This window comes from Triturus cristatus, chromosome 5_2 (assembly GCF_964204655.1).
Source record: "Triturus cristatus chromosome 5_2, aTriCri1.1, whole genome shotgun sequence".
NCBI classification, from domain to species: Eukaryota; Metazoa; Chordata; class Amphibia; order Caudata; family Salamandridae; genus Triturus; species Triturus cristatus.
Window position 1 is genome coordinate 547,885,741 of NC_140588.1, and position 12,446 is coordinate 547,898,186.

At 42.3% G+C, this 12,446-nt stretch overlaps 1 pseudogene across 1 annotated transcript in view; it reads left to right on the forward strand.

Annotated features, from left to right (window-relative positions):
- LOC146823294 (selenoprotein T2-like) overlaps positions 1-12,446 on the forward strand; it is a 124,025-nt pseudogene that overhangs the window by 74,338 nt on the left and 37,241 nt on the right. Inside the window, exons 3-4 of the transcript XR_014962161.1 lie at positions 5,000-5,126; positions 6,416-6,503. The product of XR_014962161.1 is annotated as a selenoprotein T2-like (transcript). The remainder of the gene's footprint in view (positions 1-4,999; positions 5,127-6,415; positions 6,504-12,446) is intronic.

The window sequence follows — 12,446 nt, forward strand, 5'->3', positions numbered from 1 at the left end:
ACAGAATGACAAGAGACTCAACAGTACTGAGGTACCTCACACACCTTCTAAAGAGTAACCTCTGCTCGAGCTCACTAAGGGTACACCTAGCGGCCATCGTGGCCTACACCAGAGGTGAAAAAGGTGGAAGTTTCTTCAGCTCGCAGGTGGTGAGGAGATTCATGGAGGGAGCCAAAAGGATGGCCCCCCCGAAAAGGTTGCCGCCGCCGGCATGGAATCTGAATGTGGTCCTGACGGAGCTCATGAAGGCACCGTTTGAACCCATTCACAAGGCTAAACTGCAGATGTTGACTATGAAAACAGCCTTTCTGGTGGCCATAACCTCACTACGCAGGGTGAGCGAGCTTCAAGCACTAACGCTGCAGGAACCCTACATTCAGATTCACAAAGATAGAATAGTCCTGAGAACTGACCCACACTTCATGCCCAAGGTAGTGTCGGCGTTCCACATAAATCAGGCTATCCAGATACCAAGTTTCTTCCAAAACCCGACTACAAACGCAGAAAAGGCACTGCACACCCTCGATGCCAGAAGAGCGGTGATGCACTACATTGAGAGAACCAAGGAACTCAGGAAGTCGAAACAGCTGTTTGTGTCCTTTGCTACTAGCTTCTTGGGTAGACCAGTGACTAAGGGCACCATCGCAAGGTGGATTGCCCTCACTATTCAATTCTGCCACAAACAGGCTGGACAGGAGCTAGCGGAGGGGCCGCAGGCTCACTCCACAAGGAAGAAAGGGGCCACCGTGGCCTTCCTGGCGAACACGCCCATCCAGGACATATGCCTCGCGGCAACTTGGGCATCTGTGCACACGTTCACGAAACAATACTGCGTGGACATTCAGATGAACAAGGAAGCACAGGTTGGACAGAAGGTGCTTCAGCACATTTTCAACGACCAACGCTCATCTACCACCCAGCCGCCACAGAACTAGGAAAACCGCTACAAAATCGATGCACAGCATAGTGAATCCAGAAAGATTCACGCTGCAAAACGAATAGTTTCTTACCTGTCGGTGTAGTTTTGCAGCTTGAAGATCTTTCTGGATTCACTAGCGAACCCACCCACCTCCGCCAGGAAGATGAGGCTGGAGGAAGAGGGGGTAAAATGGAAAAGATCAAACAAATACAAACATACAGATAAAGGGACAAGAAGGATTAATCAATCGCCTAGGGTTAAAAAAAAAAAAAAAAAAAAAAGAGGAAAGGAAAAAAGAACCCGAAGATGGCGCCCCAAAGGTGGGACTTCCGCAGGAAGCACGACGACGTCACGGGAGGTGCACCAAATGGTGTACGTCGACGCCCACCTGGGCTACGAAAAAAAAAAAAAAAACAAAGAAAAGACTACGAATCCGGACCCAACCACAAGATCGCGGAATAATGCACAGCATAGTGAATCCAGAAAGATCTTCAAGCTGCAAAACTACACCGACAGGTAAGAAACTATTCGTTTTGAACATTTCGCTGCTCAGGGGTTACCTTAATCAAAAACATGTTTAATGCTTTATCATAATATAGTCTGTCATCTCCCATGTCATTACATTAATCATTTTGTTCCTCTTATTGTTTCACACATTGAGCTGTTTTCATCTTTAGATATTTAAAAGTAATTTTACCAGACATGGGCATGGGAATAGCAATAAAGATTGGCATATCACTTATTGTCTGGAGAATGGCAAGCAGCCGGCTCTGGGCTTTCATTTGAAAAATCAGTGTTCAAGCACTTAGTTTGAAATAAATTGTTTAATAGTTTATCCTAAAATAGTCTTATCTCCCAAGTCATTACATTAATTATTTTGTTCCTCTTATTGGGGTAGATTTTGTAGTAGGTTTTATTTCTAAACCTCGAGAGAAATCCCCCGGTCCTAGGTTAATAGCACCAATGTCACCAACTTCCTTCTGTGAAAAGGAAAAATAGAATTTGAGCTCCTAATTAGGTTTACATGTATGGCCTTATTCCTGAAGGGTTTAGATTTGGTCTATTTATAGGCATGTCGAGGTTTGGCGTACCTGAGCGAAGTTACAGAGCTGTCATGTTACTTTTCTAAATCCCTCAGAATCGAGAGTAATTGATGCACAGTATCAGAGTGAGACATGGGTGAAGAAAGTGGTAGAACTTAGAGGGTGTCTCTGCAAGCCTTACAGCCCTCCACAACTCTCCTAAATGGATTCTTCGTAGAGACTACAGTGAAGGTGGGCTCCTCAGGATTCCCCTGCGTATACAAGCTGCACCGGCCGCCTCTGCTTACTGTAGAGTAGTGGCTTCTCGCATAGTGCGTGCTGGGGGAGGGGCAGGGTGGGGAGGTAGTAAACTCTTACATATGACGCAACGGAGGAGTTACTTTCCTCCGTTTGGTGGTATGTCCGAGTTTCCTACCCCTCCACCCTGCCCCTACCCCGCCCCGCCTCCCCGCCCAACAGCATGCCCTATGCGAGACGCCACTGCTGCAGAGGCCCTGGTGCCTAATGCACTTACCACTCAGCGGAGAGCATGTGCCCAAGTGTCTGCATAAAGTAGAGCTCACAATCAAAATAACAAGCAGCACCGAATTACCTGGAACTGGGCGAATTCAAATGGTCCCAAGATAGACAAATGGGAGTCCTGTGATACTGGAACTGCTCAGTATAATGAATAGAAGATGAAAATCAACAACAGGTTTAATAAAAACAGGCGATTAAACAATATATTACAAATAATAGCAAGGTTTTTTTTGGTGTTCATTAAATCAAAGCACTGAACGATAACACCTCATAGCTAAACCCTCTTAGCACTAAAGTGCCCATATGTTACTTAGTTGTCCTCTTGCGTGCAAACGTCTGCCGGATTACAAAGTTGTTTTCAATAATTTACTGTGTTTTGGAAAGGTCACAGTTTGTCTTGGTACAGTTTTCTACAAGCTGAGAAAAGCACAGATTGAGACTGACTCTGAGATCCCGTGTTCTCATGCTAAGATGTTTGCAGTACACTGCTTTCACAAAGCTCTGAGGGAAAGCTGAAGATGTCTTTCGTTCCATGGTTTAGAATTCGTTTGCAGTCAAATTAATTACTATCTTGCTTACACCAGAGGAATGTTGTTTTTATTGGCAGAATTCTGGGTATTGCAATATATCAGTCACTGTTGGCATATCCATATCATTTTAGTAATTATTTGGTATGTTATGACCACGTTGAGAAAAACTGCAGTTTTATAAGTAAGTCTATGCTTTTATTCACAATTTTCTCTTATTTTGCAAAAATGTGTATTAAAACTTGCATCAGGAATAAAATATATTTTTCCTATTTCCATTCCATGCAAGGGCGGATAGGTAAGCTAGGCGACAATCTGTAAGAGCTGGTCTTTGTTTTAGGCACTTGATATTGCTTAGCTCTGAGACAAATGGAAAACTTTGAGACTGATTACTAGTGGGTTGGTTCATTCTGACTCTGCGCACCCGGTGTAAATGCACAGCTCGAAATAACGAGTTTGGCTGTATTGGCCCCTCCGATGATTATCGGATGTTCACTACCTCAACTGTTGTTAAATTTCGGCAGGTCAAACCTGATGAAATTTTACGTGGGAAAGTCGTACCTATTTACCGTTCCATGCAGATTTTGGTGCGTTAAACACCAAAATGCCCATGTTAATCCCCTCAAACTAGTAATAGGTGTTATTTTTCTCACCCGATTAAATAACATACCCCCTGGTATCGTTATTTCTCAGGTGTCATAAATAACACTTAAACTCATATTCATGCAATGTATATATACTGAATGTACAGGTCTTTTGTTATCCCTGGCCGTAGTTCGCGTACTCTCGCTACGCATAGCTACGCGAAGTGCACTTTGCGCTACGTGCGCTACGTGTAGCTACGCAGTGCGGTAGAGAAATGCTGTTAGCAATGATTGCACAGTGCCGGATGCTTGTCCGCACTGTGCAATCATTGTGAACAGCATCATGCACAGTGCAAGCGGTCGTTTTCTGCCGCTCGAGTAGATTTGTACTCGAGCGGCAGCTTTCTCAACGCGGACTGGTAGTTTTCATCGCGAGCGGTAGCGAGCATACACGACCACTTGCAATGAGAAACCTGACCTCCCCGCGTTGAGAATCTCACCGGGAGATTTATTTTCCACGCTCGCAGTTGCCAACTTGACGTTGAGGACCGTGAGCGAACAAAAAGTGTCCGCTACGCATTTTTGCACTGTACTACGTGCGATTTGCGTAGCGGGTAGTTGCGCAACCTACGCACACTCCGCAAGCGTAGCATAGTTTTCCGCCCAGGCCTATCTTTTATGTAAAAACAACTTGCATTTTATTGATACGGGGTAAAATCAAACTTCCCAGAAGTGTCATTGCAATGCTTGGCTCTTCTTTTCACTGCAGAACTGCAAGAACTCTGGTTTTATCAGCCATTCCTCTGTTTTATTTCGTTCCTAGTCTGATTGATGTAATGAAATTGCAGGTGGTTACATTCTCCGCAATATCAATATTTTAGTTCAGTTTCGGTAGTTAGTTGATTTCATAAGAATAATTCCACAGTAGCACTGTGGTACTTTTGGATGTTCGTCACAAAGGTTCCTTTATCGATAAAGGGTTTACTTTTTTTGTTTTTAAACATATGCAGTTTACTTTGTTAAACAATACTACTGTTTAAGTAGTAAGTGAAAGCGTCTCGAAAGGATCAAAAAATGAGAACTTGACCACAGGTGCAAAAACATTACTATAATGAAGCTTCTAAAATACTGTTTTTTGTTAAACACTGCTTGTATGCATTTATGGAGTCTAATCACATACTAATTTACACAATCTTTTTAACTGCATTTTTTAACTCGTTTGTCACACTAGCTATTCTTACTAACCGGGCAAAAGCAAACCAAAACTCCTTGATGTGTGTACATCTAGCATCTTGGATAAGAGAAGTGGTTCAAACACCACAGAAATGTTAACTCAAGTTACAGAAAAAAGTGCTGTAGTAGCAGTTTTCTTCAACTATTAACAGGTATGGGTTTTTTTCTTGGTAGGCACATAGCTACATTTCTATCCTGCCTCAAGTTTGTAGCACTTGCACTGATAATAACGGGACAAAACCCATTTCCCCTTTTTGGAGTGGATCCCCCGAGAATCTGGACTTGGAGCCAAGAAAATAAGGTAAGCGCAGCAGACAACCCTTGTTTGGTAGTGGGTGCACATACAGAAGTATATTGCTTGACATTTTTTCATTTAACACTTATACCCACGTGCTTATAGAATCCCAGCTGCCATGAAGTTGATGTCTTCAGACTTTCTTATTTCTCAAAAGTACGTAAATGACTACTATGAACCCATTTTCTGGGTCTTATCTCAGGTTAGACGTAGAATACAGACAGTCCTGCAGGATGGCAAATTGTAACAATTGGAAGTGGGACAGAGGTGGGAAAGGAATTTCTAATGGGCATTAATGCGGTAGCTCTGCAGCATGTGACACCTAAATATGTGCGAGTTTATGGCTATTTACTCATATTTCGCAGTTTCCCATCCTGAAATTGCAAAAAATATGGATTAATTGCCTTTACAGGGGGAGACAGGAAAGGGTACACATGCATATTAGATGAGGGAACACACTAAGGGGGTACCCGATGGATATTTATGACATTTTAAATACTGCTCATTCCGTGGCATGTAGTCCCTGCAGAGCAATTTGTTGTGGATATTTCAAAAGGGCTCCAGGGCTGAAGAAAAATATCTTTGCAAACTATCCTTCTGTCAGCGTTGGCAGGGGTATCATCCCTTAGATACATCTGTTCATTAGGCAAGTGCTGCGATTGTTTTTCCTGATACAGCACAAGTGCCTTAGTGGTACTCGCAAGACTGAGATTCATAGATTTATGCATTTTTAGTAAACCTGGCCATTCAGTAGGAAGGACTACCTACGATTGAAGGACCCACGATTGAAGGACACACTCAATATGCTTTTTATCCATCATATGGTACAAAGATCCTCTCTTATTTGCCGGATCTCTGAGTACTTAACAGTCGAGGGAAATTCTAAACCTTGAATAAATTGTCCTAGCTGACTTCAATATCTTTAATATAATTTTAAAGTCTTTACAGTACGGGTTCCTTAATTTTCCGAAGCTCTATTTAAAAAGAAAAAGAAAAATATGGAGTAAAAAGGCAGCTGACCCAAGAATAAGCGACATCAAATACCACTTTATTTTATAGGTTTGGACAACTAGAGAGTGTGCTTAGTTGTTACCAAGTTATATACATCAGCACATCACTTATAAAGCCTATGGTCCCATTTCTATTCAGTTATTTTACTTTATTGGCGTGTACAAGCACTGCTCACTTTTGTTGTAGCAAAAATTCAGCCGTGCCTTTACACCTCTAACCCCCCATTTAAAACGTTATTAGGCTATTTATGACTGTTATTGAATACTCTCCTGATTTGTTTTCAGATCTTTTCATGCCTGATGACTTTCTTCTTGAGTAACATGCTAGAAAGCCAGTGCCTATCCACAGGGGCTTTTGAAATAACATTAAATGGTAAGTTGCTTTTCCTTGTCAAAATCATTATTTTTATGTTCATAGCCAATGTATCACCTGAAAATGGCAGCACTTTAGCGGGAATTCTAAAATGTTAATTGTTGGTGTCAATATGTAGTACTTGATCCTAGTTGCATGGCCGTGATGCCATAATGGATGATCTTGCTATGTGTGGTGTTTTAGAGTGTATCCTTATAGCATGACGTCTGTAGAAAGTATCTGGATTTGTATGCAAGGGCCAGAGGGATGCATTAATTGTGTTGCAGTGTCTTTGTTGCCGCACTTAGGTGTGCAAGTTACACAGAAGATTGTAAACTAAAAAGAGATGTGCATGCTGTTTCCTGCCGACCTCCATTGTTGGTGCTTTCATTGTCAACTTACAGGACCAGCCTATCTTGTGGGGTAATCTTGGTGGGAGGCAGGTGCTGAGGAACAAAGTGGTGTTTATAATACAAGATGTGTAAACATACTTTCTCACACCTGAATGCAGCAACCCAACTCGCCAAATTCTTCCTTATCAATGTAGAAGCTTACATTATAAAAGCTACATACTTTACCTATGTCCTCGCCAACATTTTATAAACCACTATATAAACTTATTCGGTTCCCTTTGGCGAGTTTTACTTGCAGGTTTGTTTCATGGTCAAACATGCACAAAGTGTGTTTAGATCAGATGTTTTTAGTTCATCTTAGATAAAAAAACAAATAATAATAATCCTAACCTAACCCTAGAAGGCACAAGAGTGCATAGCATGTGAGTCTACAACACTAAATGCAACCTGAGTGTTTCTGGTATGTTACATTTTCCTTCTTGGCTCTGAGGCCAAAGTCCTAAACACTTACGTAGCCTGCTACAGATAGCCTTTTATTGATGACACATTGTTTTTTGATACATAAGTATCGAAAGGCAGATGCAATAGATATGGTGTTCAATATATTTACAGTTTTCTGTAAGAACACTTTGTTGGTCTGGTCTGCTTAAGCCTTGAGTAGGTCTTGACTACAGATCTCCCCATATGTGCTCAGTCAAGACCTTCGGAAAAAGCAAGTCCTGGCACAGTGTCTATTTTAGGTCTAGGAGCTAGAGATATGGGCTGTAGTGTTTCTGTTCAGGAACCAAAATGGATAATTATAGTCTTGCTATTTTGACACAGAGCACAGAATCTAACGTCCTCAATGACTTCCATATTCTTAATGTCCACATTCTCATCCATGTTTAAGAGTAGTAAAGAACTAGCGCTGGCTGCCAAACAGTAGATGATTGAGGCTGACAAATGGCTCAGGGATCCATCTGGCTAACAGAAGTCCAGCAAAATAATTCTTTCCGTACGCTTAGCTTTTGCCCCCCACTCCCTTTTTCTCTTTGGTCACTTGAAGTAGATGGTCCACTGAGCCCTTTTAGAACTAGTTTGAGTTTCTGATGACCGGAGACGCATTTTAGCTTGGAGAGACCCATCATAGTCTTTAACATGTTATGCCTTGGACGGATGCCGAAACCAGAAATATTTTGGAGGAAATCATCCATTACAAGAGACTTCCCCATAGCGGTTTCTCTATTTTTTTATTATGCTGGATGTAGCTCTTAACATTGCGGACAGCCCACGGAGTCGGAGTCCCGGCTGGGACGCCCGTAATTTTTGCATTAACATACAGGACCTGGCTATCCCTTTTTGAACACTACAGCGGGTCCATTACTATTGGAACTTTAGATGCCTCTAGGATAAATCACCTAGATGCACTTGATTTTGGAACGTTTGAAAAAGTGGCATAGGGAAGTTCCCTCCAGCAGAGCCAGCTTCAAACTCTTATCTAGAAAACCTTTTGAAAACGTGTATTGATACAGAGCCCCCTGCACTACATATCCTGTGACAGTGCATGTTACACAGATAGCCTTCTGCCACTGAACTACTTGTTTTCTCAGCGCCCTGATGAAGGAATTTCCTGTGTATATTCCACTTCCGAAACGCACGTCGGCACTTTCTCTTATTGTTGAAATCTGTATTTAACTTATTGAGCAAACATTGTATTTCAATTTGGTGTGTGTGTGTGTATGTATTTGTTTGCTATTGTTTTTGTTTATTGTCCATTTGTTTTGACAAATTTGTTCCGTTTCTTGTTATGTTTTACTAATTGATTTATATATTACGTCATTTGGTGTTCATCGTGTTAGTGGGGCTCCTCAACAATTGATGTGCTAAATATTGATTTCTTAAAGTATGTTGGTAAATAACATTTTTTTTGATGTATGTTTGATACCAAAAAACTAATTTATAAACATCATTTATACATTTGATGATGACATTTGAAAACCATTGCTCTGTGGGACAATTGTATTTTATCTTGGATATATTACCTTACATTAAATTACTGATTGGGAAGAAGTGTTTGTTGTATACCTTGATTTCAGATCTCCCCATATATGCTCAGTCTAGACCTTCAGAAAAAGCAAGTCCTGACACAGTGTCTACTTTAGGTCTATCAGGTAGAGATATGGGCTGTAGTGTTTCTGTTCAGGGACTGAAATGGACCATTATAGTCTTGCTATTTTGACACAGAGCACAGATCTAACGTCCTCAATAACTACCATATTCTTAATGTCCACATGCTCATCCATTTTTAGGTCTCGCCTGATCCAGCGCATGCGCTGGTCTGGCTGAGACATTTAGTGTACGGGTTTTGAAAGTGCTGCCACACGGCCTAGCGCTTGCGTTCACGCGAGCGCGTGCAGCTGGCAGCTTTTAGCGCCCGAGTTGCCATCTGGAGCTTTGACTTTTTCCACCCGTGTCGCGCGGCCAATGCTTGTTTTCCAAGCTTTGGCCGTGCGCACACACAACTCCTGCTTCTTCCCCACCACATATGGCGTCTCGCGCGCGCGGCCAATGCTTGTTAATTTTTAAGGCAGGGAGATGAAGTGATTTGCCCAGAGTGACAGGATGCTGTGGTGATGCCAAGACTCAAACCTGGTTCGTCAGTTCTGAAGTCTGCATCCAGTCTGCCTACACTGCCCACAGCGCCACATCCTTCTTATTGGCGACAGTGCTTACTATTCGAAAGGGGTTTGGGGTGGTGCACTACCAAAAAAGTTTGTAAGTATATTACACCAAGTGGTCCGTAGTTGGTATACAAAAAAGTCTTTATTTTAGTTCAGTTGTTGAAACAAAGCCTCAGCCAACGCGTTTCGTTCAGAATGAACTTCGTCAGGGCATAAGCGGGAATGCGAGTGCAGTCCAATAAAAACCGGGGTTCATGTAGACCAGAAGCCGTCTCTCGATAGGTTACGAAACCGTTGTAATTTGTGTTGAGTAAACAATCCTGTTCAATCATCTAGTACCACCTTGATAAGGGCACTGTACACGTATCTGCTAACAACTAAACATCATCCTCCCTCAATCGAAAAACGGTGCTTACTATCCAAAGTCTGGGGCCAGATGTAGACCTTTGAGGAACACCTTTTTCACTGACTTCTTTTATGTGATCCAGTTCTGATTATGGAGCAATGTCCGCCTTTCACGTGATTTTGTGTGGAACACATGCCTTTGTTTACGTGTATTCACTATACTTTAATGAAGATCTTCTAAGGGAGCAGGGGAGGGAATAGGGGATCTGCTTCAGTTATGGATCTCATCATATCCGATCCTACATTTGCCATGGCTGTGTGCGCATCCCCAACATGTCTTTATTAACCGTCGCCTTTTTCGGGCCGCATTTCAACATATCTGTGAAAAAGCTTGCAGCCACCGTTTTCCAGACCGCAACCCCCAGAACCTCGATCCTTTGTCTGGTTTAATACTCTGCTTTGTCTTTTTCTGCCTGTACTTTTATTACACCGACACCTCACGACCCCAAGTTACTGTACAGACCCTCCATCCCCCCCCCACACCACCATATGCAAAAACTACACCACATAGCCATGGTCTATACAATCTTTGTTTCAAACCTATTTCAATAGATCACTTCATGATGTTGAAGAAACAGCTCAGTGGGTTGAGTGCTCGCTGCTTGTCAGCCGTTAATCGTTCAGCAGTATAAATAAAACAAGCACCAGTACTCTGTAATAACACTGCCTGCTATTAAATGCAAAGAGGTGACCTATTTTTTGCTGTGCACTACTTAAATGCCTATCATTGCATTATTTACATTTAATTGTAGTCAGTTTTACTGACCTTTTCCTGGTATTCTCACTCTGTTAAGATCATAATCCGTGGTCTCTGCATTTACAGGCACTTGTGCTCTCTTTAGAAAACCACCTGCTGCGGATACCCTTTGCGCATTTTACTGCTGCGTAATTTTTTGGGCATGGTCAGATTTATTTACAGTCTTTCAGTTTGCTACCAATAGTGCAGTTACACAGTTTTATTATCTAACAGCAGTGCTGGAACAGATTTCAAATAAACTGCCTATGGCTGGTTCTGATGTGCCCCGGCACCAGTTATATACATCTGTTCATCTGCGTCCGACTTAGACCATCTTTACTAGTAGCGTTAGTCAGATTATTCACATGACCCCTGTTGCTTCCCGATCTCCCGTAGAATGGTTGCACTGGTACCCATCTCTTTACCAAATGCCTTTCTCGCCACTGTAAAATCTTGCATGCAAATTGATTCACTCGTACTGAAGCGTCCTACTTACATGGATGGTCTTTGGGCATCGGAGGAAATGGTGGAGCCCACATCCTGAGCACATTCACCTGCTTCTGGCGATGGTCTCGGTCAGTCTTGGGTAGCTCACCCACTGTCCACGGATTCTGAGATTCTCATGCTCAAATTACTGTGATAGCCCCCCCCACACATTTCTAACTCGCTGTCTAACTCTAATTTCAGTCACTGTCAACCCTTAAACTGCATTTCCGCACCAGCCTCGGCGCTTAGCATTTTCTACTGAATACTGCCCTTCAGTTGTGTAGAAGTCACTTTATAAGCCCGCAACTCAGGATACAAGACATCTAAATATCTGTCCATTTCAAGTTTCTTCCAACCACAGCGTCTGAACATTTATATAAACAGATCACGGGCAGGGTGGGGGAGCTAAGATTAAAGAAAGATACTTTCAAACTTTGCCAAACCTTTTTTATCCAGAAAAAGACAAACATAACTATCTTCTACATATGCCTATTCTGATTTTTCATTTATGAGCCCTGTCCAACAAATGCTAAAGAGCACCCAATGGTGATGTGCATCTCAAAGAACTCCGCAAAGATAGACCAGAATGTATTGGCAAAGGCTGTTGATTGTATTTCAGGAATCCAATTCCTTAGCTATTGCCGCTGTGGAATATCTTCCTTCCTAAAAAAAAAAAAGCGAGGTTAGCCAAGGTAGCTCAGTGCATCCATACTTCCTCTATAGCAGGAAATTCTTATGGATGAGCTTGACTTACCACAGTTACGTCTGACTACGTAAAGTTTTATTTTCTTCCTATAGCGCTGGTTTACTAAAAGTGGCTTTTAGGTTGCGGAGCTACCTGTAATGGTTTGCCATGGAGATTGTGAAGTTGAAGCAACAAAACCGTTTTGAGCTGCTTTTTGAATAACTAGGAGGTCCTTGAGACTCACAGTGCTTTAGGCAAAAAAATGTGTAGTGTGTGGAGGAAGGCACAAAGAAGACGCTTGCTTCTGCCATGATAATTCTAAATCTCTGACTGACAAGTCTTGGTGTTTAAGGGCTGTAGATGTCGGGGAAGCGAGGATATATTAAACTCAGAAATGAGTAATGGAGAAGCAGTGTGAGATGCATCTGCAATACACAAATCGCAAGAGTAGTCTCTCTTCAGGTCTCGCCTGCCTGAGCATGCACTAGCACATGCGCTGTCGCTTGCAAGACTTTTGTGTTGAATATGGGCTTGGAGCCCGCCAATTTCTTCCCATTCCTTGGCATCTTTGTCACTTTTCTTTGCTGCCTTCTAATTGGGCTGCGCTTGCCAGGCATTGCTTCCTTTTCGTAGTCGTAC